Below are 27,690 nucleotides of genomic sequence, written 5' to 3'. Positions count from 1 at the left end.
AATGTAGGACAAATGACCACAACCAGAGATATAATAAAAATTAGAAGGGCAGGAAATTTCAAAGAACACAGGAATGATTTTTTTAAGTGCTAGAGAGGTTTTTTACTGCTTTAGTTATATAAATCGGCACTTCTCATTTTTCTAAATTATACTACTGAACTAGAAAAAAATCAACAAAGCATAACTAGGAACTGGTAACTAGACTATCCCATCTAAAATCACATACTAATAGACTCTTCACCACAACAACAATAAAACAACAGTAACAATAGCTACCTGTGTAATTCCATGTAAGCTTTGGCTTTATTTTCCAACATACTGAAATACTTATAATTGTGGTAAGGAGAAATTCTAGTTACTTGCTTAGGGCCTTAGAAAAGCTGAAATTACTGGTCATGATTCTTTTTTCATTTACTTCTTTGTAAATCATTAATTATTCCACTGAGGTTATTCTTTAGCAATTAGCTGATGTAGCTAAATACATACAGTAGGGTACAGTGAGTGCTAATGAAAACAGAGTCAACCCAGCTTCCTTCTATGTATTCTAAAATCAGATTTCACTATATTTAAAGGTACAGTGCTATATCCATATAAAAACTTTCATAATATGCCAGTCTGATCTTCAACTGTAGCCTAAAAAATATTATAGCCAGAATAAATAAAAAAAAGATAAGTCCACCCAGAATTGGAGTGCACTGAGATCAAAGGATTTTAGATTTCAAAGTTTCTGGATCATAAATTCATGGTGCTGAAAGAATTAAGATAATTTCTTAGTTGCAGACCACCATCCAGCTCTTATGAAAGCCACTGAGAACCAGTGGATACTTTGCATCTTGAAAACCTTACTCTTTTAAGAATAGGTCTTATAAACTTCTGGAGTTTCTTAGTCCTTGATTTAATTAAATTGAAGAGAAGGAGAAGTGCTTTCTTGGCTACGCAGAGAACGGAAGGTCAGAGTATTTGCATCAGCCTTACATTCTCATATTCATTTCTAGTTTTCATGCATCCCTGGTGAAGTGTAAGAACTATTTTCAAAATCTGGATACGAATCTCTAAGACCGAAAAAGTGCTGAATTAATGATAGCGCTCCTGGCTTGTAGTGAGTTACAAGCTTTGGAGGCTATGCAAGAGAAGCGTGACATAAGTCATTATGGCTTCTGGTACTAATAAGTTATGAGGCACTCACATGTATGAGATAAACCCCATAAGTTACTGTAGTCTATATCATCTCTCCGTTATAACTAGAGACATATGAAATAGCTGAAATTCAGCCCAAACCCCTGAAGTTCCATCATAAAACTGAGTAGATCAGCACATCTATTGATTCTGCTGCTTTCTTTTTTTTTTGGTATTTTCATTTGTTATTCTTGCTTTCCTTTAACTTTTGTAGTCTTTTAACATCTCTATTCTTATTCTTTGTTTATTTGCCTTATTTATTTTGTAGTTGTAAACACGTATTAAGACAAACTTCCACCACTACTTATAGTGATCACATTAGTCAGACAGAATCTTGGACATCCTATTTCCATCAGTAAAATTTATTAATTCACTCCAAAGGCAAAACAGCTAAAACAGATAAAAAACACTACTCACATAGAGCGAGACCGAGCATTTAAACTTAGTCCTGTGCTAGGAGGAGCCCAGGGACAGAGTCACAATTCTTTTTTTTTTGCTTTCCCTTTGCTGTAGGGGGAATACATTTTAGTGCTGCCTTTTATAATACATGGTTTATCTTCCCCCTTGCGAATTGCCCTATTTGGCCTCTTATAGAAGGCAGAATTAAGGTTCCATATATGCCTTATGCATGTCTCTTCAATACCCCCTGGAATTACTCACTTCAGGGGAAAATATAACATTTGCCACTCCTTGTTCTCCTCCATGTTTTAAGGTTCATTATACTGGCACTGAAGGACAGTTGGTATACGGTTCTTCATTCATTCCTGTAGTTTCAGTTAAGGTCAGTCACAGTTTTACCTGTAACATACAATTACAAGATAGAAAACAAATCATTACAATGTAATTCAGGACGTTTTCACAATGCACTAAAAGATAAAGATCCTAAACCAAATTCATAATAGATGAACACTATTTGGAGGCAAAGATCAGAGGCATAAATAATGTTGAAATAAAATACTGTGAGGTAACCTCACAACAATTTTCTGCTGCAGCACTGAAAGGGTTTTATAGGAGATGCTTTGACAAGATAGATAAGAACATAACTGGATGTATGTCTACAGCAGTCTGGTTTATGGAAAAAAAAAAGAGAATTCTTCTGCTAAAGAATAATTGGGATGCGAAAAATTCTCAGTCATAAGCATTCCTCTGAGCAGATAACAGTGAGAAAGATGCTTCCCAGTGGGCTTCATAGGGCTGCAGAGATTCACACTAGCTAAGAATCTGTGTAATTCTAAGGAGAGAAAGATAAAGACACAGAAAATGGAAATACAATGCCTCCCCTTTCTCTGCATCTGTGTAAGACTTAAGCATAATGTGTCCAAACATTCAGTTGGAAACATTTTGAGAATAGAGACGTACCCATCAAGTGGGAGGAGGACAGACTTGATGAACGTTTCAATCTCTGTATACAAGCTTTTTGTTTCAATGATTGGTTGTCACTCTGGGTCACTGCTGATAAAGATCCCACTAGAAGGGAGTAAGAGATTTACCCGAGATTAGGCAGTGTCTATGTCATTATGAATTCTGCTCTCAGATTCTTGCAGGTGGCATGAAAGTTTATAGGCAGCACACAATGGTGCTTAAACAAAGGATCATTTTTGTTTGGCATTTTACCAGACTTATAAAGTAACATTATGTCACATAATGTACAATATATAGAGCACATTTTTGGGAAATGTTTACAATTTTCAACAGATACTGAAATAGCTAATCTAATTGAATCTGTGGTGCCTGCAAAATGTCAGTTCAAATACCATAAAACATAACTGCTGACTTATCTAGAACAGGCTTGCTCTGTTTTTTACAGATTCATAATATGCAGTAACATCAACTGTAATATAACGATACATATTTTAATACATACATAAAACTCTCTACTGAGTTTTTTTTGCTCAAACAAGTCTTAAGAAGCAACAGTCTTTCTAGGCAAGTGGCCTGTTGGTGATTCATCAGTATCTCACTTTCTCTTATCGAAAAAAATACAACAGCAATAAACACTTGGAGGCTACAAAAGTTTAGATTCCCATCACTGTCATTTTTGTCTTTGTCACCCTTGTTCTGAGATTTGCCTGTCACATCTTGTTCTGTTTTTGACTGTAAGGCCCAGATCCATAAAGGAACTGGCTATGTATTTTGCATTGAAGGTGTCACTAGGTAAAATATGTAAACAATATTAGAACTATGATAGGATTTGCAGATCAAGACCCAGGTTTCTGATCATCCTACCATAAATGCCCTCCTCCTAAGCTAGAAAGCTTGCTTGCTCTAACTCCTTGCCTTTGGTAGAGTGAATATTGACAACTTAGCTACATAGCCAGTAAAAGGAAAGTGGAGAATATTCTTTGCATTTAATTCAACTATCCTCTGCTTCTAGCCTGACAGTCAACATACTGCCTTTGGAGACGTCCGATTTAAACTTCAGTCTGCACTGATCAGGGAAAAAACCGCACTTGTTTGTCACTTTTTGTTGAGTGCTTTTAACACTGCTGCAATGCTAAAAGCTGGGGTATATAATTTCTATGGCGTGAATTTCTCTAATACGGCTTTTGACAGCTACAGGGGACACATCTGCCTCTAAGTTAGTCTAAACTGCTTTTATAGACAGACAACAGAAACAGGCACTTCTTGGGTCAATTCAGCTGACACATTTTAGATGTTTACATTGGTTTGAGATAAATCACTCCTTAGCAATGTATGTTCCTCTTCACTGACTACAAAAAGAAGACTTAGCATAAATAGTTGAGATGTTGGTGCCTAGAGGTTAAACTCCCACCTTTGGTTGGATAAAATCTACCTCAACAGATCTTGGAGGAGATGCGCCAGTGCCCATTTTCAGAAGTATGACTTAGCTGCCAAAGTTTTCAGTTTCAGTCCCAGTCTTAGACCAATAAAAAATTGAGAGTTGACTCTCTTTTTTTGACTTATTTTAGGAGTGTTTTTATTAGCTTTCAGGCACTCAGAAAGAAAGATTCTCTCATTTATATCTATAGCATCCAGTTAAAAACCTCAATTTTTTAAAATTGGAATATTTGAGCAGTTCTTAAAGAGCAAATAGTAATGATGAGCACTAATGACTCATTACTATAAAGGAAACTCATTGTGATGCCAGTGTCTGCATTGCCAATGACCACATTTGGTAAGAAGAATTACATTCCAGTTCTTAAAAAGAACATAGTGGATCATTTCCAATACTTGGATGCATGGTTAAACTGCCTAGAGCAAAAATGGTTCAATATTCTAGTAATAAAAAGACATTTCCACTTTTGCAGACTACGTTTTGATTTTGTCTTTCTCTTCCCAGTGTATCAACTTGTGCTTCTCTTTTGTTTGGCTAACTCTTTCCATTCATTTTACTCTTTCTATGTGGTAACGAAAGGAAAGTAAACCCAAAACTATTCAGTTTACAAGGAATGAGCTATATGAGCTCATCTCTAGTAATTTCTTTTTGGCCTGAACCGGTCCTATGCAGTTGAACATGCTAGTGACATTGTGTTCAGACTTCTTGTAAATTTCAGGTGCCTTATTCTAATTTTGATGTTAGATTTATGTGAACATTATCTAATGTTCTTTTTCTCACTCACCATAAAAGGTAAATGCATGAACATGTAGAATAAAGTACTAATCTGCTGCAAATAAATTCATGTTTTCAAATCTCTTGGCCATCTACAGATTTATGGTGCAGTTCTTTTTGTAATCTGAAAGTTTTACTTGATCTAGTAAAATAGTGGATGGTAGTGAGTCCACTTATTTTACATTATTTGAAATCTAAAATAATAGACAACTTCTCTTGTGTCTCCCCTGTTAAAGCACTCATCATCACAGTCAACAGAGCTTAGGTTTTCAAAAATATGTTGGCACTTAAACACAATGGCAGGTTCTAGCATGATTCAGAAAGATATCTAAGCAGGTTGGGCACCCAACTCTGATTAAAACTAGCATTTTGAGCAGCAGTTAGGTAATTATTCTTTTTCAGTGTTCTTATAAATGTCCTCTATGAACCTTTCAAAGCCCAGTCTAGAGCTTACAGAGGGGCCTCATGAAAACGTTTAAAAATGCAAAAGATGATAATGTTGAAAACCTGTTTTACTTTGAGAAGAAAAACTTCACACAAAAAATTCTGATCCATAGGCAAGAACTAAAGAAACAAGTTCAAGGCAACAATCTCAGAATAATAAAATATTTAAAACAAGATCTTGCTAGAACTTGACTAAAATTATTACTTGAGTAATACAGTTAATTAATATAAAATGTAGTAAAATTATTTTGTGAAATAGATGCATAACACAAAGCTTATGTAAAAAATCCTATCAGAGAAAAATATCTTGAATCTTTTTGTAGCCTTCAAGTTAGAAGTAAGAATTACTAACAGGTGATCAATTAGTGAGACTTTCAGATATTCCGTTGAAAAGAAGTGAGATTTTTCTTTCACCTGTAGGTAGAAAACTCAACATGAGCAGGAGTTCATTGTCACAGGAATATCTCTTTGAGACATAGTCCTTCTTTTATTATCTAAAGCTTACTAACTAAATGGCATTATAACATTATTGCAAATATCGCAAGTGAATAAATTTGTTTTTAAATCTCATCTCTGGAATGACTAGATGTAACATTAGCCTGTAACTATCTGAAAAGTGTGATCTTGTTCTGTGGCCAGTACTTCTTCTGGAAGTTAAAAAAAATTTTTCTTCTAAAGTTTGTTGTCTATAGCATTTCCTTTTACTATTTTTCATTTTTTTCTTTTTTTATTTATTTTTCTTATAGCCAAGAAGTGTTTAGAATTTGACTGTAAGCCAGTCTCTTTTTGCTTTTTTAAACAAAAAAGATTGAATTTGGTGTGACTTTCAGTCTATAATTTTTTCTTCTTTCTGGATTACAGAAACCATAAGATAAAGGTTTGCCTGTAAATGTTGATCCTCAAGAACACACGAGTGTATGCTCAAACATTTCAAAAATGTTGTTATTAAGTTTTAAAGATATTTTTGGCATAAGTATAAACCAAGCCACTTAAACACTATTGAATGTGAGAGATGGGCACCAAGATGAGCACATATCTCACCACTTCTTAGAACAGCATTGAATTGCCCCCAACAGTATAATGGTCTGATCTGATGTTCATACAGAGGCCATGCTACCCACCATTGGCCCATGTCTGAAGCTGCACAGAAGGAATAGCCTTTGTACCTCTTAGGAGTCTTATCATTCTCCCCATGTATCTGTGCTAAGGTCAAGTAACAGAGGCAGAAAGTAAAATCCTCTTTACGTAGATGCTGGTAGATTCAAGTCAGTTTCAATGGGGGCAGATGCTCACAAGCATCTATGCACAGCTTTGACCATATGCATTTCTTTGTCTTGAATTCCTTAAAATTTTGAGGGTGGAAATAAACTTAATTGCTTCAGCTTTATCTATGAGTAGTGTTTCTCACTTCTTACCTCTTCATAATTTAAAACTTATTCGATATACTGCCTATATTACCTCCCAGTACACAGGTCCTTATGTAACAATGAGAAACAGGTGGAAATATACATTCAAACATGCTATCAGAAAGCTGATGTGTTCCATCTAATCTTTTTAGGCCTTTGAATCTTTTAACAGAAATTGAATCCTGGTTCAAGTTGGCTTCTTTTAATAGTTACCCAAAAAACAGATCTGTCCTGCCTTATCCAGAGATATATGATATCAACATTAAACTTGCTTTTCTTGCTTTATTTTTGAATCAAAATAAAGGATGCTTAGTCAGCCTTCACAAGTGAAGAATTAATAAAAGTAGTACAACAGAAAAAGGCTACATTCTACTGAAATTGGCTAAGGCTCACAGACTGGCTGAATCTGTGAAATGTCTAAAGAAAAACACATTTACAAATTTATTTGCTTCCTTATGTAGTTCTGAAAACAGATAAATCCCTTATCGCAAGATAAAAACCATCTAAACCAAAGTTTAGATTCCCTGAATCCATTTTTGTCCCTGAGATTCACTCCTTCCACTTTTCTCTGTTTATTTTAATGTAGTATTATAAGTAAAACAAGCAGCAAGTCAGTGGGAACTATGAGGCAGCCTGAACAGAAACTAATCAGAATGCTCCCAACAAACTGTAGATCATGCCTACTGAACCATAAATGTTGAAACCAAATGTAAACAAAAATTGGGAGAGGCCACTAAACAATTTGGAGATTATAAAGTACCTAAACCTAATGGCAGCTACAGCATGTGCCTGAATATAGCACAATTATATTAAGAATGGCTTTGAAATGCTGCTTTTCATCATGTTTCTTCCATTCTTCAGAGTCTGTAGTGCTGACCAACATCAGCTACTATTAAAGAGTCTTCATGCATGTAAAATAATATGATTTCACAATGATTACATATTCACTCTACAGCTGGCTGAGTTTTTACATCTCCATTTGTCATTGACTATTGTGTCCAATTAAATGATTAGCTTTTAAAAACTGCTGCACATTATGAGAATGAACTTGTGTTCCATTGCACTGAGTGATGCAGAAACAAACTCATTACAGCATGTAATTCACCCATATTAAATAACAAACAGATGGCTGCTGTAAATGAGAGCTGCTTTTTCTCTTCAAAAGTGCCAGGAAAAAGGTGTTTTTATTTATCTTTGTTTCCAGCTTCTTTCTGTTTTCTTGACAAGTGGGCAGCTGGTTGCTGAGGTTTTCAATTGGTGCAGAAGAATGAAAAGCCTGTTTCTATTAATTTCCCCATAAAATAAGTCTTTGAATCATTCCTGTTATAAATGCATGTGCAGTAGCAAGCTGCTGCTTGATTAATTCACTTATTATGAAGATTTCATCTTTTATAAGAGGGCCTGCAGGTAATTTATCTTGTTTAGTAAGATTAGAAAAATGTAATTATCTTGATACCTTTGGACCCCTCTCATTTTAATTGTGTTCCCATAAATTTCAAACATAAAGATGGGATTTTTTTTTTTGCACAAATGTTCCAACATGTGGTAGAAAAATGTGCTGTAAGAGCTGCATAAAAACTTGTCAAGTAAAATGCATTTGGATTATACTATTAAAAGAATGCATACAAATAAAACCAGTATACAGTCGTGGAAGCATATACAAATATCTGCATTTCTGGTTCTCTGGTCACAGGCTTTTAACAGTTGGAGTTGGATGAAGAATGTTGGGATTTAAGTTCTTTTTTTTTTCCTTTTTTTTTTAATCAATAATGCATTTCACCAGGCAAATTGAAGATCTGTTCCATTTTCACTAATCAAGTTAAAATTATGTTTGTCGTCATATATACCACCAACAGTAAAGAAAAAAAAAAGGAAACGTATGAGCTGAGGTGTATATGTAACATCAGCTCCTCTCGACATCTCCAGTATCCTTTAGATGTTTTCTCCCTCCTCTCTCTCTTACCGTCTCTTTGAGTGCCAATCTGAAAAAAATCAAGATCCAGAATTCTTTCTCTTCAATATATTTTTTTCTTCTCAAGCCAACAGTTGGGGCATTTTTGTTTGGTTTTGTTTTATTTATTTATTTGTTTATTTATTGTGGCTTTTTTCATTAAACTATTTAATTTCAGTTTATCTGGTTGCAGGACTATTTTCCGTATTTTCTTTTACTTGGTTTCTAAGAACCTCTTGATTCTTTTCCCCATCCAAAAAAGACAACTAACAACTTTGCATGTGTTTCTTTTTCATATTAATTTTAATTCAGAGTGGTTGTGATGGTCAATTCCCATAAAATACATTTATAGGAACATGGTAAATATGCAACTGCACCAAGTCTAATCATGGGTCACTTAGCTCAGAGTCATGTCTCTGACTATACCCAAGAGCAAAGGTTGAAAGAAGAACACAAGAAGATGGCAAATGTATAGTGTCACATTTGAGTATATTTTTTCAGCTTCCATCATCTGCAGCTGAAGGATACAGAAATTCAGAAATCAATAGATTTTCCAGAAATTCTTAGGTAATAGCTCTATTATTACCACAAACTGCAAACAGATCTATTAAAATTTCTTGAGTGTCATAAACCTTTTAACATTAAAATGAGGAAAAAATATCTTCTCAATGTGTTTAGAGTTAATTTTTTTTCAGGATTCTGCATCCATATCTTCTCAGCTTTTGAGGGTTTCTAAAGTAGTCGTTTGAACGCTAGTGAACTGAACATTGTAAGAGGCGGTACTGGCACCATATATAGCAATGTGTAAGGAAAGTTTTGCAAAGTGAAAGTTCAGGCAGTGAAGAGACTCATAAGAATATGCAAACTGTACAAGGTTGAAGCCATGAAACTGAGAAATGTGTACAGATGGTTGAAACATTTCAAGTCAGGTGAGACTAGCAATTGTGACAAACCATGATCTGGGAGACCTGTGTCAGCAACAACACACATGAATGCTGAAAAGGCTGAGCAGCTCATTAGGGAAGATTGACGAATAACCCTTAATGACCTTGCTACTGCTCTAAACTGCAGCTCTGCATCAGCACACTGAAACCTGCAGTGGTGTTCTCTAAACTTTGTTCATGCCAGGTCCTATGAAAACTCATCCTGGGACATGCATAAACTTGTGACATTACTCTTCAAATTCCAGTTGAATTAAAGGCTAAATTAAAAGAGATATACTTAATTCTAACAGAATTTACCACTGCAAGTATATTTTTATTTTTTTAAGCACCTTGTTCTTCCTCAATAATCATATATGTTGATATGTTTTATATTGCTTATATGAGTAACTAGTTAGTTGAAAGCTGGTATATTTCTCCAAATATTTTCCAGGTAAATTGCCAACTGCAAGTGTGTGCTCTACATGTTATAGCAAAACACAATCCAAACTGCTGTAGATTCTAGAAGCTTAAAAACTACATTTTATCTGTCTGATGTATATTTAATGTAATACTTGGTTTCTGGTAATGCGTGGTTATGGTACTTTCTAACTGACAATTACAGAAAGGATGAAGGTTTGCTTATAATTAAAAGTGAATAAGTGTTCTTTCTTATCTCTGGAGTTAGAAGATAAAAGCCAGTTGATGCAATTATTTAACAGTGGACAGATAAAAAGTCTGGTGTGTAGGATAAATAAGATACTAGGACAAACAGGAGCATTTTGAACTAACAAAAATTGGGATGCAATTGGTCCTTAAAATTAAAAGCAGCCTGCTGGAGCACGGCAAGATGATAAAGTCTCGATCTTCCACAACATGTAGTCTGTGCTTCAAGCTAAATCTCATCCTAACACCAAAAATTTACAGTCCATTCTCTCTGGAGAGCCCAAACATTGATGTATTAAATCAACTGGAGATGAGGAGGATCAGGGGATTCTAAGTAGTATCTACTTCTATCTTGCATTCTTTGCATCCCTGGGTGCAATCAGCCTTTAGAATCAGCTCATGGCATAACTTTAGTTTTAATTATTTCATTTCGAAGACCTAAACACAGATTAGGCTCCTCAGTAATAGTGAGTAGCATAGTTTCGATAGCTAAAGAAACATACAATATCAGACTGCCAGAAAAAAAAAGAGAGATAATTGAATGGAATATTATAAGAATGGGTGAGTACAAATATTCTGTTCTATTCTGAATGATGAGGACTGAACATAAACCTGTATTTTCTAGTATTGCCTGGAGTTAAACCTGAAAAATTGAATATGTTTAGGGTTTAGGCCTCTATTTCCTATGTTCAGAGCATAGTTGAAACTCATTTCCACTTTCTGGAAATGTTTCCATGTGGGTGAAATTTCTATGACTTAGATCTGTATTATTTCAATAGATTGTGAAAGAGATGCAGAAAGTCAGCATTTCATAACTGAGAAGCTACTTTAGATATTAGTCTGTAATCACTAATAGCATGAAAAAAGCCTTCTTGAACCTTGCCCACAAAATGCTGCTTCAGTAATTCGTTAACTTGTTTTAATGAAACAACATCTCACTGCTATTTGGGAAGAAACTAATCTCCTTTCCAAAAAGTTTGCATAATGTATTGAGAAAGAAGTGACTGCAGAATCTGCTGATCAGTCTTTTGAGGATTCTACGTAGGCTGGGTAAACTTTTATCTAACACTATTGAGAAAACTATATACACACAAAATTGCCTGCTCAGGCATTTAGTACAGACTAAGAACAAAATATGTTTAGGTTGCAACTTGCAGTCCTGTTCAGCAGCCAGTGAAACCTTAAGTTTAACCAAGGAAAATTAACACTTCCCCTCAGCTCTCAATTATCGTCTGTCTTTATCCAACACATTATTAAATGTGGGGATTACACAAAGCATACCATAATTACCCTTCATAGAGTCTGTTAGCAATAAGTGACCTGTGCGTTGTAACATGTCATTACATTACATTACATATATCTCATATATGTACACATTTATTTCACATATGCCTATATTTAGCTTATATATATGTGTGTGTGTGTCTGTGTACATATGTGTATATAACCACTCCATAGATTACTTACAAGATCTCTTTCAGAATGAGTATTTAGTTTACAATGCACTTGATTTAAAATAAGGAAAAAAAAAAAAAACAAAACAAAACCATGACTGGAAATAAATCCACAACAACGCACAATACTAATTACCAGCTGTTTACTTACCTTCCTCCAAGCTCAGAAAGCTGAAAGTTCCTGTAATGAGTATAGGGAAATAATAGAATTCTGTATCTAGCTGCTTGGGCATTGTATATATCAGTTTCCATATACTGCAGTGTTTGTCTCTGTTCACAGTTGCCTCTTCTATGTTATGTCTATAAGAATAAACTACTATTGACTCATCAGTGGTGACTCAACACTTGGATGGAGTTCCAGATGTAAAGATGACAGGAAATCCCGCTTGCAGGATGTGGTTGGCAATGGAGATGCCTAATGATTAATAAATTTACCTCAGAGCTTTCAGATAGCTGTAAATATTTGTCAGGAGAAAAAGTTGGGTCCAGATTTTTGTAATACTGAAATCCTCTAAAGCCAAAACACAATCTATGAGTCTTCACTCAGTTACCTAAAAATGTCTGTACAGTGCCATTTATAAATATGTCAGGAGCTAGCAGATAGGACATAACATCTAGGGGTGATCCACACAAACCTCTGAGTGGCAGCTAGAGACAGGCAACATCCTATAACACAAGATCACCTTTTTAGGGAATTCAATCAGCTCTAGAATGTAGGCAACTAGACTGAGCTATGTGCATGTGTATGAGATAGGTATCTAAGCTCCCACTTCAGGTGATGAGAATTATGGATCAATTCAGTTCATTAAACTTACCATCTAGTGCCTGTGGAGATGACATAATACATCCTTCCTAGGATCCAGCTGCCTCTCAGAAGGGAACACATCTCTCATAGCTCGTGTCATATGTGTCAGCCCTGTATGCATACCTCATCTATGTCTGGGTATCTCCCATAGCATCAGATGCCTCTGTTTAGGCAGCTGAAACCCACCCTCCATGTCTACAGTGCAGGTTTCAATATGTGAATTAAATGCCTAAGTTCCCATTGCAACCTAGTGGAGATCAGTTTGTTTGCCTATAGACACTAAAGGTGTCCTTCTGCCTCCAGCTACCACTCAGAGAGGGGCACGAATCATTCTTAGTTGTCTTATCATACCTGCCAGCTCCACACTAGTATGTTGGATAGCCTAGGTCATCTCAAATTATACCAGACAACTAGGTCTGTGCATCTGAATGAAGCTCCTCAACTTATAAATTGTAAGAATGTGAGTTATTCTTACATCTGGGTATATGAATCTTGACCTGAATCCCACATCTTAGATTGAGCAAGGAGAACACCCACCCCTTAAAGCCCTCCTTTAATCCATGATTTCAGAATCTGTTACAGACTATATCCACTGCTGTAAGATTGTAGTCCAGAATCTCAACTTATTTAAATGATTGTTAGAGTTACTTTGAATATATGTCCTTTCAGTGACATGTATGAGACAAGGAAATGACATTCTGTACTACAAGACACAGATAGTATTATACCTATAAAGCCATTTGGATTTGTGCTCCCTGCAAAATGTGACAGAACCATCATAAAAATTAGCGATTGTTGAAACTGGGTAGTTGGGTATTGGTAAATATTTGTGGTATAAATTAGACCAATGTATGTGTCTACATGGAGAAATAAAAATGAGGAAGAATGGAAATATTGTGAATTAACATAACATGTGGAACTTAGACCACAAACTCTGCCACAGAATTTGATCCCACAGTACCACAGAATGTATAGAAGGTCACATTCTTCCAGACTTCTAAAAACAGGTGCTGGAACAAGATGAAGAGGTCAATATTTTAAGGAAAAAAAAATTTTGCACTAACATTCAAACCCTCAAACCTTGCCAGAATTTAGAATGATGCCCACCTTCTATTTTATGAAGACAATTTTTTCAGAAATCTTAAACCACCTGTATTGTAAAGTGGATCTTAGCATAATTTTTGTTAAAAGAGTTAATTATATTTTATTATCTATTGAAACTGTTCTCTGTCAAAGTGAAATATTGTGAACTCACCTAGGATCTATTTTGGGCAGAGATCATTTAACAAGACCATTAAAGTTGTCTTCAAAATTTTAGAAGCCCACTCAGGCATAAACTTCAGTTCTGAATGAATTAATTTCCTTTTTTTTTCTTTTAAGCATATTATCCAGGCAATAAGAGAATCATAAGTTTATAATACATAGGGATGAAAAGTATTATTATCATTTGTTAGAGAAAAGACTGCTTAAGGTGACAGAGATATTGAATATTCAATTCTCTTTTGGAAGATAATTTTCACAACTTTACTATCAGAATTAGAATGAAAAATAGAAAAAAAAAAGAGGAATTAGAAACCTAATTCTATTAGAATTTTTAAAAAATAACACTTGTTTTTCTTACTCTAAAGTGTTTTTAAGCTCACACTGATTTTACACTGGGAACTAGTTTAAGTTAGATTAGAGTTTTGTGTTTGACAAGCATTACGCCAGGTTCTGCCAGGTTCATAGCTTTCCTTTTTCTATGTCTTACCAATGTCACTTTCTTTAAACATGGTAGGACTGTGCTGAACTACAGTAGGAATGAAGGCAAACTTCCCAGCAGAAAGGCCCAATCCTGTAGCTGCATTCATACGTGCAGGTCTTCTGCTCCCTTGGAACTTTGCTGGGATGAGTGGAGTTCACACAAAGCTCCAAGGTAATGGCCTAAATTTTCTCTCATGATATTTTTGAATATTTTGTATTCTTCCCTCCCTCAACACTTTTATCTTTCTATTTGATGAATTTGTTTATTTTTAGTACCTTAAAGGCACACTAACTTTCTTCTTTTTTTAAGTGACCAGTAGCAGATTGCAATTTTTGGCTGAAAAAGAGTCCAGCTTTTAAATATGACTGAGCATCATTTTTCTTTAAGGGATGAGCTGGAGGGTCAAGAACCAAAGCACCAATTAATGATTTTTGCAAATTAAGACCATCCAATTTTCCCCAGTAGAGATGATGTCCATTCCTTGAAAACTCCATGTAGAACGTTTGTTCCTATCCAGTCAACCAAGACTCTTCGTGCAGAATGCCTACCAGAATCAAGTCTTGTCTATTGCTTACCATTACAAGAAGGTAAAACACATACTTCATAACAAAAGAAATTTTTTAAGTTTTATTTTAAATTACACAGACCAATTTCTAGTTGGTTTACTAGAATGTACATTCTCATCTACAGTGAGGGAGCAGGTATGGAAAGGAATGGATGCATTTTTCTTATTCATCATATCAATTTGACATGATGTGCATGTGAAAGATAATGATTTAAGTTATTATGTCATTACGGACTCCAAGCAAAGCATTGAAGAATAGGGGTCTGCGAAAGGGAGTGGTTTATAATGTGTACGGTGCTCTATCTTGCCGCAGTTTGTCATACCATAGCACTGCTCTTGTCCTACTGAGCAGTGCAATACAGCAAGGCATTAACTTTTAACTTAACACTTTACTACCATCTGGGGATATATTTAACCTTTATTAAATTTCATAGGGATGATTTTATTCACTAACTATTTACTCCTCCCTAGGGCTGAACCACAACAAGCAAATACCCTTAAAGGCACAAATCCAATCCACACTAGTATTTCAATGTATTAGTTGAATGTGTTATCTAATGCATTTCTTAACATAACTCCCGTAAATCCATTAATGACTTCATGATTTTTGATATCTTTCTTAATAACCTAGCTGATGTTTTGGGGGATTATGAGACAACTGTCTGTTTCTAGGAGTGGAACAAAATTTCATAAATTGGGTACAATAGCTAGAAAAGTTGGCCCAAGCAAATCTGGAAGCCTCTAAAACAGGCATGGAATTCCAAAGGGGGTCATTGCTTCATGTTAGCATTATTTTTCTTGTGTCCAGGAATGAACTAAAGAGAATCACTGCTGCCTAGAACACTTGTAAAAAGAGTGTGAACTCAAAAAAATTATTTTCAGTTACACTTACTTGTTTTTAAAATTGTTCTAAACAAATACTAGTGTTGTGCCTAGATTAACCTTTACAATGTATTAGCTTTCTCAGATTAACTGCTAGTGAACTCTACAGGAGACAATTCTTAACAAATAATCAAAAATAGAAATAGGTGCAAGCAGTCGGCAGAAGTCTAAATAGCGAGGCCTTAATACTCTTTAGCTGTGAATTAGGCATGCAGGAAGCCTGCAAGCACTAATATATTTAACTATTAATTCATGTGTACTTTAATTAAAGACAGAGCTGTATTGTTTGTGTCTTGTGGTTTTTTTATTTTTATTTTTATTTACAACTTTTCTTTTTTATTTGGACCTTTTTTTAGCTAAGCATTATTTTTTTTTCCATTTCTAATCCCATAACTAGTTATGGCAAATGTCTTTAGATATACCTAGCAGACTCATATCTCAAGACATGGAATACTGGGATTTGTGGTTTTTGTTTTATTTTTTTCTTTTTTGGATGAGGCAAGTTATTATAAAGGTATTACTACCTTTACATTACACTATAGAAGTGCATAAAATATCTTAACTATGAATATCTGTCTGAATAATATGCATGATATTTAGCTACAGCTCTATTTATGTATCACATGTGGCACTACAGAATGAATACTAAACATTTGTTGTTCACCGCTTCCTTTGCTTATGCTGCATCACGATGATGCAAAACTACTTTGGTTTTCCCCTCCCCATATTCAAAATTAATCAAATGAATGAAGATCAATATCGTCTGCTTGCACTTCAACTTCACTGACACTATAGACCATACCCATTATGGTCTTTCAGGTCAATAATTCCCAAACTAAGAAGGATTAATAGGATTTATGACCCTCTTTTCAACTGCATGTAGCATAAGCAGTACTAATTATATTTTCATTAACCTCTGTGGCTAGCTCATGTTCTAATAATTTAGCCCTGTTATGGATTAATCCAATGTTTTACATGTTCAATAAAGTGAACACACAAACAAAAGTTATATAAATAAATCCTCATGGCGAAATCATGGCTGCTGTAATGAAGAAATACTTGCAAAAAAGCCACTGCTTCTAGAATCTCCCAAGGTCTGGCCCACGCCTTGGTCAGCTATATCTTGGCTGTCTGAGTGACTTATTCCCTAGTCAAAGAGGCATTGTGATGTCTAAATGTTAGATAAATCCAATTTAATTGCATAAACTATAATGCTAAATAAATCCTGTGCAAGTTGTCTTGTAACAGTGAAGTCTGCATTCGCACTTCAGGACATGTTAACGTCACAATTTCAAGAACTAGTAGTAAGCATGTCTCCTAAATATATTTGGAAGGCTGTGTATCTGGGAGGTATACCCGCACTTCTGACCCCTTCTACTGACCCCTGTCTCCACTGAGTTACTCCCAGATATCTCTGTTGCCAGAGGGAATAAGGGGTACACAGGAGACATAGTTCAGCTGTTAGTAATAACAGGATTATTCAGTATGACAGCCATCCCCCGCCACTCTCCATTCCTAAGCAGAGCTGTCAACAGGACAACCAATGCTGAATGCTGTTTCTGTAGTCAAAAGAGGAGTAATGGCTGAATTCATTCCAGATTATGCAAATGTCCAAGAAACAAGTGCTATACCACAGCCACTCTTCTCCTGAGCTGAGTTTTCACTCCTTCTCTGCTGCAGTTAAAGATCAGCTCCTTAATAATTGTGTGGCTTTTGCTCGCTTGACTAAAATTAAATGTATTTAATCTAAAAGGGGTAAGGCAACAGATCCATTCCCCAGTCATGATGAATCCAGGATATGAAAATAAATTGACCTGGGAACCATGATAGCTAAATTGATATGGAATCTAGAATTAATGTTTCTTATGTGAGAAGCACTGAATGCTTTATGTTATTTGTGTTTTTAATTCAGTGCTAATGTCAGATGCTGTCAAACATTCAGTTGCAATATATGCTCACTGAAATAAAATATAGTGAAATACTGATTGAAACAGAGAATTAGAAGAGGTATTTTGAAGACAGTTTTAGAAAGTATTTTTCTATCTGATGAGATATAGGGGAAGAAATTTCTAATTACAATTGGGTTTGGTAAAACAACAATTTCTCTTACTCCCATAGTAGGTGGAGTAATTTTTTCATGGAGCTATTTCTGTGTTCACAGAAAACCCAGAGGCACCTTTAGAGTATAGCTCATATAACCTGCTTTAACAATTTACTTTAAGAACTGTTTTTTGCTAGCACTTCTTTTTGTCCACCAGCTTTAAAAATATTATAGGCTATTTATCCGATTAGCTGAGAGCTGAATTTTTGAGGTAAGGTGAGATTAATCTCATCTCACTATCCATTAAATTATATTAAGATATAGGTTAAAGCTTAACCATTAAGCTTTTTTAAATTATTTTTGTATGTTTTTTTTTTTTTCCCAATACATACAAGTTTGGTAGCTTGAATGAGTCCTATGTACTTTAGAGCATAGAGAAATGTATCACCATCTGTCACTTATCTCAAGAAAGTATAACTATTCCAGGCACATTCACTGTTTCTTCATTTGTTTCACCCAAAGAGCTAAAGGAATTACTTCTGGTCTCTTCTACTGCCTAGTAACCTCATCATGCCCCAGTAACTTCCCTGAAGGAGCAACTTCCCTGAGACTTCAAACAACTGGATATCTACACTAGTATGTAAACCTAGGCTATGGCCACAATAAAATGGTTGCTCAAGCTCTTGTTTGCTTTTGTTCTAGCCTAATGTTTACTCCCTGACTTGTACTTTCACCAGCTTCTTGCAAAAGCTTTACTATTTCCAGCCTGCTTCTGCTCCAGCCTGAGATTTCATAGTTTCTTCTTTAATTAATTTTGTTTGAGGGATGTTTCTATGCTAATACTAAACTTATATAATGCTCTAGCAGACCAAAGCAATCAGGAACAATATGATTTTTCAATTCATTAAAGGTACAGTATCATAATTTTCTTCTGTGATGAATGGGACTAAGGATATTTGGTTAAATGCATGACCTGATTGTTACAAATTGTTTCACCTTGCTAACTCATTTCTGCAGGTAATCAGGCAAAATGGCCCTCCAAAAGCCCTCTTTTTGATATAATGAATGGGAAAGAAATTAGACTGATTGAGAAATATTTTAATACTTCTTAATAGCGATCAAAGGACTTATTAGAACGCTGCAAGTGACAGCTCCAGCAAGCAGATGACTTAGCTTCCTTCTAGTTCTACTGAGAGCAGTGTGAAAAAAAGACATACTTAAATCTATATTTAAATTGAATTCTAAGGTACACCTTTAACCTAAGGATGTAAGTGCAGTCTGTATAAAAGTGAAGTTCATACAACTTTCCTTTCACCCTCCCAAAGTTTTATAAGTTTGAAATTAGAAGTTTTATCACTGTTGCAATTTCTAGGACCTAAATAGTCTGCCAGACTCAGCTGCTTTTCCAGGCTGTTAATTCTTTTTGATATGAAATTACTGTTCAATCTAGATTATCAGTAATTCAGCTCACGTACCGCAGACAAGTCCATCTGTTTCTTGAAGACAAAAAAGTGCAGATGTCAGTAGAACATAATGATAGAAGAACCATTACATTATGTCACACCAAAGGTACATTTCAGCTAACATGAACTGTTTAATAAGACCACCCTTCAGAGCTTCTTTTCTGCTGCTATCTGACATGCCAATTGAATCCAGTGTGAAAACAGGCTTACTGGAAGTGTAAGCACAATCTTTACATCATTTTGATTATAGCTTCCAAGCTCTCCATTATTCTTGGAGTATACGTTACTTTTGGAAGAACCGCTCCCATTTCTTCCTTTCTTTGCTTTCCTTTGATTTATTTTTGTCTGGTCATTTTCTAGATCTTTCATTGCCTGGACTTTCTCACACTTTGATTTCTATCTCTGTTGCATACTAGCTGCTGCAGACAGTATCTACAGGTTTTTTTTTCCTAACTGCATTCCTTAACCCGAATTTACACTTTGGTGGAGGTTGAAACAAAGGATTGCTTACAAACAAACAAACAAAAAAACCCCAAACAACAAAAAAAACCAACCTAACAAAATCAATCAACTGAATGAACTAACTTTAAATACACAGATAGATCCAGTGCATCAGTCCTTTATTCATAGGGATATTACAACAAATTGATCTGCTGTTTGGAAAACGTGATTACTAGCCACAACAGGAACGATTTCATTTCTGTCACTTACCGGTATTAGAGAGATGCCCTATGAGCTGCCGTGTCTGAATAACATTTCTTAGCAGTCACATACATGGTGACAGGAAGTTATATATTCTTTTAACAATCCAGAATTTTTTCCAATGTCCTCAAAGGAAACAAATCTGCCCTCAGAGTAACAGTGTTAAAAATATTATTCCAGCAGGCAGAATAGTGTGTTTAGCTAACGTGTTTGGATAAATTTGGAATTTGACAGATTCTTCAAAGGAAAATTATTAACAATCAACAACTAAATAGCTGCAGCATAAGTACTCTTTCACTGGGTGTTTTCCATTATTTAAAATTTTAAATCCTGAGATGCCCATTATGGTCTTCAGAACTATACTCTTCATTCTGGTGTTCCACACATGAATATCATGGAGGCATAGAACAAGTAAGTGACTAAATCTTCTTATAGGCCATTCAAATAGTTCTGGTGGTAGCTCTACTTCATGCAGAACCTCTAGTTTCTTTAGCATGTTTTTCTCCCAGTGATTACTCAATTTCCAGCTGATACTATTTGTTGCAGGCTCACTAAAGGAATACTTCATTTAACCTGATTCCTCGTATCAATCACATATTTATACATATACCTAGATCTCATAATGTCATCTGCCTAATCTAAACCAAGACAATACCTTAACAGAAAGTTAAATATACTGTTCTGGGTCATGTGTGAATATCCTCAATATCCTAGACATGTCAACTGTGATTGGATGTCTGTGTTTAAATTAGTGAATTGAAACCTAGATCTTTACTTTCTGTCATGGGAGCTTAGACACCTACCTTACCTGTTGCTATCTAAATTCAGGTGTTTATACTTGGAGCTAGACCATGGCCTGAATTTACTCTCTAAAATTTTAGTCTAAATAGCTACTCAGATAGCTTTTTGTTTTTACACTTGCTTTAACCCAGCACTTACTGAACCCCGAATATGTACAACTGTTGAAACCGTTCCTTTTTTTTCCTTTGTTTTATAATATTTGAATCTGATTACGATTTCTCTTTCACTGCAGCCCCGTAAAGTGACTTCCTGTTGAGTTAATCATAATTTGCAATGTGAAAGCAGACAGATCTTAAATACTTAGATAGCATAAGACAGTAGCTTATTTCCATGGCTATTTTAATGCTTGGGTTTGGGTTTTTTTTTTCATTATAGTTAATTTTTTTGCCACAAAATTGTCAGTTTGTCTTAGCAGAAGCTTTCCTTTTAGCTGCTACACATTAAAGAAGCATATTGCCCTTTTCCTCTTTTTTCTTACAGACAAACTGAAAAATATTTTACTTTCTCATTATGTGTAGTGTGTTCTTACTTCAGATTATTTATGCACATGTTAATCTTTCTACTTCTGTTGTTGAATTATAAGATGCTAGTGGCTTCACAGTTTATCAGGATTTTCTGTCTTGTACAAACACAGTAATAGCTGTGAAAGATTCTAAAGCTATGTGAAACTGGCAAATATATTTCTATTCAATATGAATGGTGCAGAGTCAGAGAAAATTTCTAAACTAAGAGCTCTGTCCCACTTCTATAACAATTATTTTTCAAAGTAACATCATAAAATGCCTTATCCTAGTAGCGCAGCTAAAGAACTTTGAGCAATGATATAATTTGCTCAAACAATTACTGTTGTATATGCAAATGAAACTATTCCACATGGAATTACAGTGAGAAACTTTACAACTGAAACAGATGAGATAGATGGACACTTTTTTGAGATAGACAGACATAAGTATATTCTAGCTGAGAATGTCTAACTATTAGCTTTGAGTGCTTAGGCTTCCAAACAGGTCCAAATAAGAAATAAGAAATATTGATTCTTCTAAAGATCACTAATTTTCATAAGGAGACTCTCAGGACTGATAAGCCAGGAAATTACTTCAAATTGGTAAAACAAATAAAGTACAAGCAGTAATAGTTTGCATGAACATGCTTTCAGTCAACTCCTGAACTGTCCTCTATTGAGCAGAGAAGCTAAATGATCCTCTATTTATTCACTACTTCTCTCTACTGAGATTATCAAAAAAAGTGACAACTATCATCAATTGTTATGGTGCTGTTTATGTTCTGGGGAATTAGACTAGGACTACCCACACTTAGTGGCCATCAAATGACCATGACAGTATTGAGAGAAAGTAAAAAATTCATATACATACTTGAAATACTTTAACTCTCATATTTCTTGAAACTTGCAAGTTTAGCATTTAGCTACTGTCTTTACTACAACACAAAGAACAAAAAGTGTGAATAAATTTCACTTTCCAAACGGTTAATAAACATACTTCTTTCTCACAAACACACCTGAGAAAACCCATAAGGATTAAATTTAATTCTTTAGTCCTTGTAGGTTATATCTCAGGATGGTTTTTTTCTCACACTTAGATCCTTATTGGCATTGTTAAAGTTTCTACATTAGAATAACAGCAAAAGAATCCCAAAGACGTTTGTATTATATTCTAGAGGAGGATGTAGCATGGAATGTTTTGTATATATTCACTCCAACAAAACTGCTGATCTGAAATGCTCCAGATGAAACTCCAGGTTTCCAATAAACAAAAAATCAAAAGAAAGTTTCAGAGCAAGACTGTCTCATTTTAATTTATAAGTGTTTTCCTCAGAAGCCATTCAAAAACCAGATAGAAAGAGAGGGGAAACCTCAGAACAGTTCTTCCTCTGTTTTACCCTCTTTTGTTTTCCAAGCTTTTCTATTTTAGAAAAAGCTAAGGAAATCCCAAAAGAATGCTTGAAAATGTCAGCTTTTCCTAAGCACTGTTAAAGATAGATTGTCTTTTCATTTTTTTGTTCTGTCAGGGCAAAAAAATTACTTTGTGAGAGGATGAGGTGGAAGTAGTGAGTTTTACGCCAAGTTTGAACTCTGGAAGAAAGCAATTGCTGACACCTGACTTACTTTTATTGTGATGCTACTGATAGTACTAGAGAGAAAAAAAAAACAACTAAAACAAAACAAAAAACACACTAACAAAAATACAGTAAGTACTAAATGTTACCAGACAATGAAATTGCAGTTATGAAATTCCAATAGAAATATTAAGGCATGGAGTTTCAATATGCATAATTTTGACATAAAATAACTCCTGGTCATTTAGATCTTGCATATAAATAATTACCAATAATTACTGTTTGCATCTGTGTTGGAAAAAGGATTTTTGTGCATATTTACAAAATTCTTGTAATGAGCAGTTTCTACTTCACTTGAGAAGGAAATTGCAGAATGCAGAAGATCTGATGGAGGGGATTATTTTCCATTATTTTCTTTTGATCAGATTTTAGTTTTGAACTAAGCTAATACTCTTTTTCTAATTTTCAGATGATTGTCAGCAAGTATAAACTCTTGCATCTATCTTGCATCTATCCCCAGCCTTCATCATTTGTTCAGAAAATAGATATTTTTAATGTTTTAATCTCCACTGATAAATCCTTTATCACATACGCTGTTCTTTGAATTCCACCAATTTCCTTATGTTCCCGAGCCAAAGGGAGCTTACAAGAGCTGATAGTAAAGTTCTTGTGAAGTTTATGGACAATTAGGTTCTGATCCAAACCTCACTGCAGATGGAAACCACTTCACTATGACTTCAGAGGCTTCCAATGAGGTCATCAAATGGGGCTATTGCTTACTTAAACCTTGTTAAAAGCTTTTTCTTGTTATGTAAACCAGAATTACCTTATTTCACCATGTTCACTCATATGAAGTCTTTTAGATAATTTTAATCCATCATTTGTGCATATCTTTTACAATTTCTGATCTGTACAATTGCTTTTATGTTTTACTAAATGTATTATTTTCTGTATTTTTTATAAAATCCCACTTAATTTCCTATTTTATCAGATTCAGTATCAAGCTAAGGAGAGATATTATAATGAAGTCCCTTGAACTAATTTTTCCTGAATTTGATGGCATGTTTATCTCTTCAGAAAGGGTGAGTGAAAGACAGAGTGAGGGAGAGAGATTTCTGTATTATTTCTTACTTCTCACTGGCATTTAAACATAATTTTACAGATTAAATTTATGTTTATAATTATATGCATCTATATTTTGAATTTGTGAAAATTATCAGAATTCTTTTATGTTTTTAGATAATTTCTTATTATATATCTTATTTGAAAGCAGACTGAAAATCAGTTTCTGAAATTGTATAAAATCTATTACAATTTAACAAAAGTGCTTTCTTTCTTATATATTTCCTGCTCAATACTTTAATATGGAGAAAGGGATATATTTGTTTGACCTAATGTCAGAGAGGAAAAAAAAAGCCTGAGGAAGTTGAAATGTTTTCTGGTACTAAAACTCCAAAGCTTCAGGAAGTTTCTTTATTACTTAGTACTGTATGTTCTAATCAAGCATAAAACAGGAAAGTGACTACTATCAAAGGACCCATAAAAAGAGTTTATGATGTTTCAGATTCAGACAACATAAAAAAGGACATATTCAAATTAGAAACACTATTATAAAGTGTGATTCTATAAGGAATCTCCATAACAGACTTAATAATGTGATTAAAGAGACAAAGTAATAGCAATATACACAAGCACTAATTAGAACATTGAAACTATTACGCCTCATGTGGGAGACAAGTAATAAAATTCAAAGAATATTTGTAAGAAACACTATCAGACTAGCTTTTAAGTTTCCTACTGCCTCAGGCTGATTATGTGAACTTGTGGCATGTGTCGAAAATGTTTAAGCCAATCCATTTGGCCTGGTAATTCTCCCTTCTCTCAGTGCATTTTGCATTGTTATACTAAGATATGGTTTGGTTAAACTATTTTTCACAATGGGCCTATTTGGTGTTGTTAAAAGATTCAAAACGTGTTGCTTTTATACTCAAGAAAGACAAATTGCCTTAGTAATATCATTCCATTTCTTAAAAATTACTAGCTTGCTTTTTACTCTTGAATATATTACAGCTTTGGATGCCTGAGATAAAATATCTTAACTGTGAAAGGAAATACCTGAATAAATATTTAAAACATTAAGTGGCAGGTGAAATATCTAATAGTCAGAAAGTCTCACTGGATTTTGATTTGGATGAACAGATCAAATAACTGAATAGAAATAAATTGTAAAAAGACATTATTTGCTACGGTAAAGAACTCCTCCTTTCAGTTTCTAAAACCCACAAGGGTGATTCACATGGAAAATGTAAAGCAATGCCCAAAACATTCAAAACCATACATTGCATTTTTTGGAGACAGTTACTAGTAGTTAAATGTGCTCTTATTTCAGTGAATGACTGTATTACCATCAAATTCACCAAGAACACAGTGAAGTCTGCATTAAAGACTTCCTAATATATTAACAGTAAGCTTCTCAACCTGAATATAATGAACTAATATATTTCAAAAGTGCCGAATGCCCAACATTTGGCTTCACAAGTGTCTTCCTCAGAGCATATTATTCCGTATTTATAGTGTATCAGGACACAACTGACTAAAGCAGAAGTCTGTAGATAATACCACACATTTGAAAACACGGGTACTTGCCTTTCAGAGTACTGGAACAGAGAAATAGAGTGATCATGTTCTTCTAGGGTATTGCTATACAGTTTTTAATTGAGCTCACTCCTTGTTTACCTTTCATAATATGTAGGAAAATTTTCTATTAGTAAGTGTCTACAGCATTTACTTCACCACTAAATTACTTTTGCATAACACTTCACCACAAGTATTTCCTTTCCTTTTTACATTTTTAGACAAGTTGTGATCAGCTTGAACTCTTGATCCATAGTCTCTTTTTCATTTTTGGAACATAATATTTCAAAAGACTTTGAAGCCTTTTAAAGCAGAGACCACATTCAATCACAACTTATTTGGGATGAATATTGTCTTCCTCATTTGATTTTAAATTCTTCCTTTATGAACTGGTTCTTCAACATTAATATCTGCCTGAAATTGCAACCGAACACTGAAATTTTCTTTTTTTTTTTTCCTAAGTGGTTTATTCATTGGGGAAGGAAAAAAAAAAAAAGGCAATATAATAGGTACTGGATCAAAATGGCTACTCAATGAAGTTGTTAGGAAAAAAGGTCCAAATTACATTAGTTCAACATTTAGAAGAAATTTAGGGTAATCCGTAGAAACATGTTCCTTCTAGTTCACCTCCAGTTAAAAACAACTCTCACAATATTCTGGTCACAATTGAATGACACATGAGCCCCTAGATATTCAAAACACAATTATCTTAGATCATTTGTGCAAGCTGTGGCGACTGAAGAACTGACTTGACTACAGCCCCATAGTCTCAAGGCAAGTGAATTATATTCACTTTATAATTTGCACACTCACAAAATGTCATATCTATGCCAATTAGGTTATTTTCCTGTATTAAATAGTGTTTTATTGATCAACTGACACTTACTGTGTAAACTGCCACTCTCCACATCACCACTAAATTTGACTCAGTTCTAAGGAAGATGATCTCTTTTACTCTAAAATGTATTTGCCCAATTATTTTTAAACTAATTCTACTGCACTAACGTTAAAAGGTTTAATAAATCTCAGTCCACTATCAGAAACATTAGCACCAACCATTGTGCATGTTTATTTTAACCCTCTAAGGCTTTCCTGTACAGCATTTCTGTTCAATTTTTCCTCCACCATTCATTATTAAAATAAATTGCTCTTGTATTCAGCTCAGCTGCAGGCAAAATACTTCCATTCCAGGTGCCATTCAACTTTTTAAATCAATTAAGTTAATTGACAGCAGGTTTTACCATTTTCTTAATTATGACTGCAAACAGTTTTTTTTAAACAAGTTCCCCCCAAAAAAGCCTTTAGAGTTAACAAAACAAACAAACAAAATGATAATAAAAGTTCGCAGAACAGAACCCTTCCCTGATAACTCTCATTGTTAAAAAGGCTCTAAGAAAGAAGGAAATCCAATGCCAGAACAATTCTGGTTTTCTTTCAAAGTCACTTTGGAGCATTTTATCAGTTAATTTCAAAGCTGAAAACCATGTTTGAATTAGAATCAGCTATAAACTACATTAACGATGATTCAGTAAATTGCATTCTTCCTCCTGGGTAAATTCAGAGCTGGGATAATGTTAAAAAGTAATGTTGTCCATCCTAAGCACAGAGGAAATGATGCTTTGCAAATAGTTGTAAAAGGATTCTTCACATGATACTCCTGTTCCTTGCATCAGTATTTCCATCTTTGCCTTTCTCCGGATTTTTCAACATGCCCCATCCCTACATACTGCAAGGCTCTCTGTAACATAGTCTTCTCTCTTCTGTTGAATGGCCATACCAGACTGTGTAACTATGGTAGAATTTTTGTTAAAAGTTTCTCAATTATGCTAGAATGTGTTTGAGCAAAGTACTGAAGTATTCTGGTGTAATCAAGATTAGCAGGAATCAAAAACTATACAGTTCCATTCTGTGCAAAATTTTAATATTGGAAGAACATTTTCCTTCCAATTTTCTTCTAGTTCAGATGAGAAACATATTTTTTTCTGAAGTGAAACTCAACATTTTTGTTTTAGTTTGAGTCAGTTAAGCATTTATTTTCAACATTATCATTTTAATTCATACAGTTTTATATCTGAACTGAAGTTCTAATATTATAGTAGTATAACCAGTATTAGATTTTAGGAACATAATATCAAACGTAATGGACACATACATCATCATTATGAAATAAATAAAAATGGAACTGTCAAAATGAAGCATTTTGGCCTGATCAAAGCATCATATTTTGATTTTGCATTGCAAAAATTCCTCTAAATTAACAACCCCCTGCAGATTATTTAGATCACACTGAAACTGAATTTCTTGATGGAAGATTTCCATCAAAAATGTTATCAAGCAGGATTAGCAAAGAGGCAGCACTATGAGGTCAATCAGGTGCTTAGCAGAGCTT

Source organism: Aptenodytes patagonicus, chromosome 1, assembly GCF_965638725.1.
Source record: "Aptenodytes patagonicus chromosome 1, bAptPat1.pri.cur, whole genome shotgun sequence".
Lineage (NCBI taxonomy): Eukaryota > Metazoa > Chordata > Aves > Sphenisciformes > Spheniscidae > Aptenodytes > Aptenodytes patagonicus.
This window is presented reverse-complemented; position numbering follows the sequence as displayed.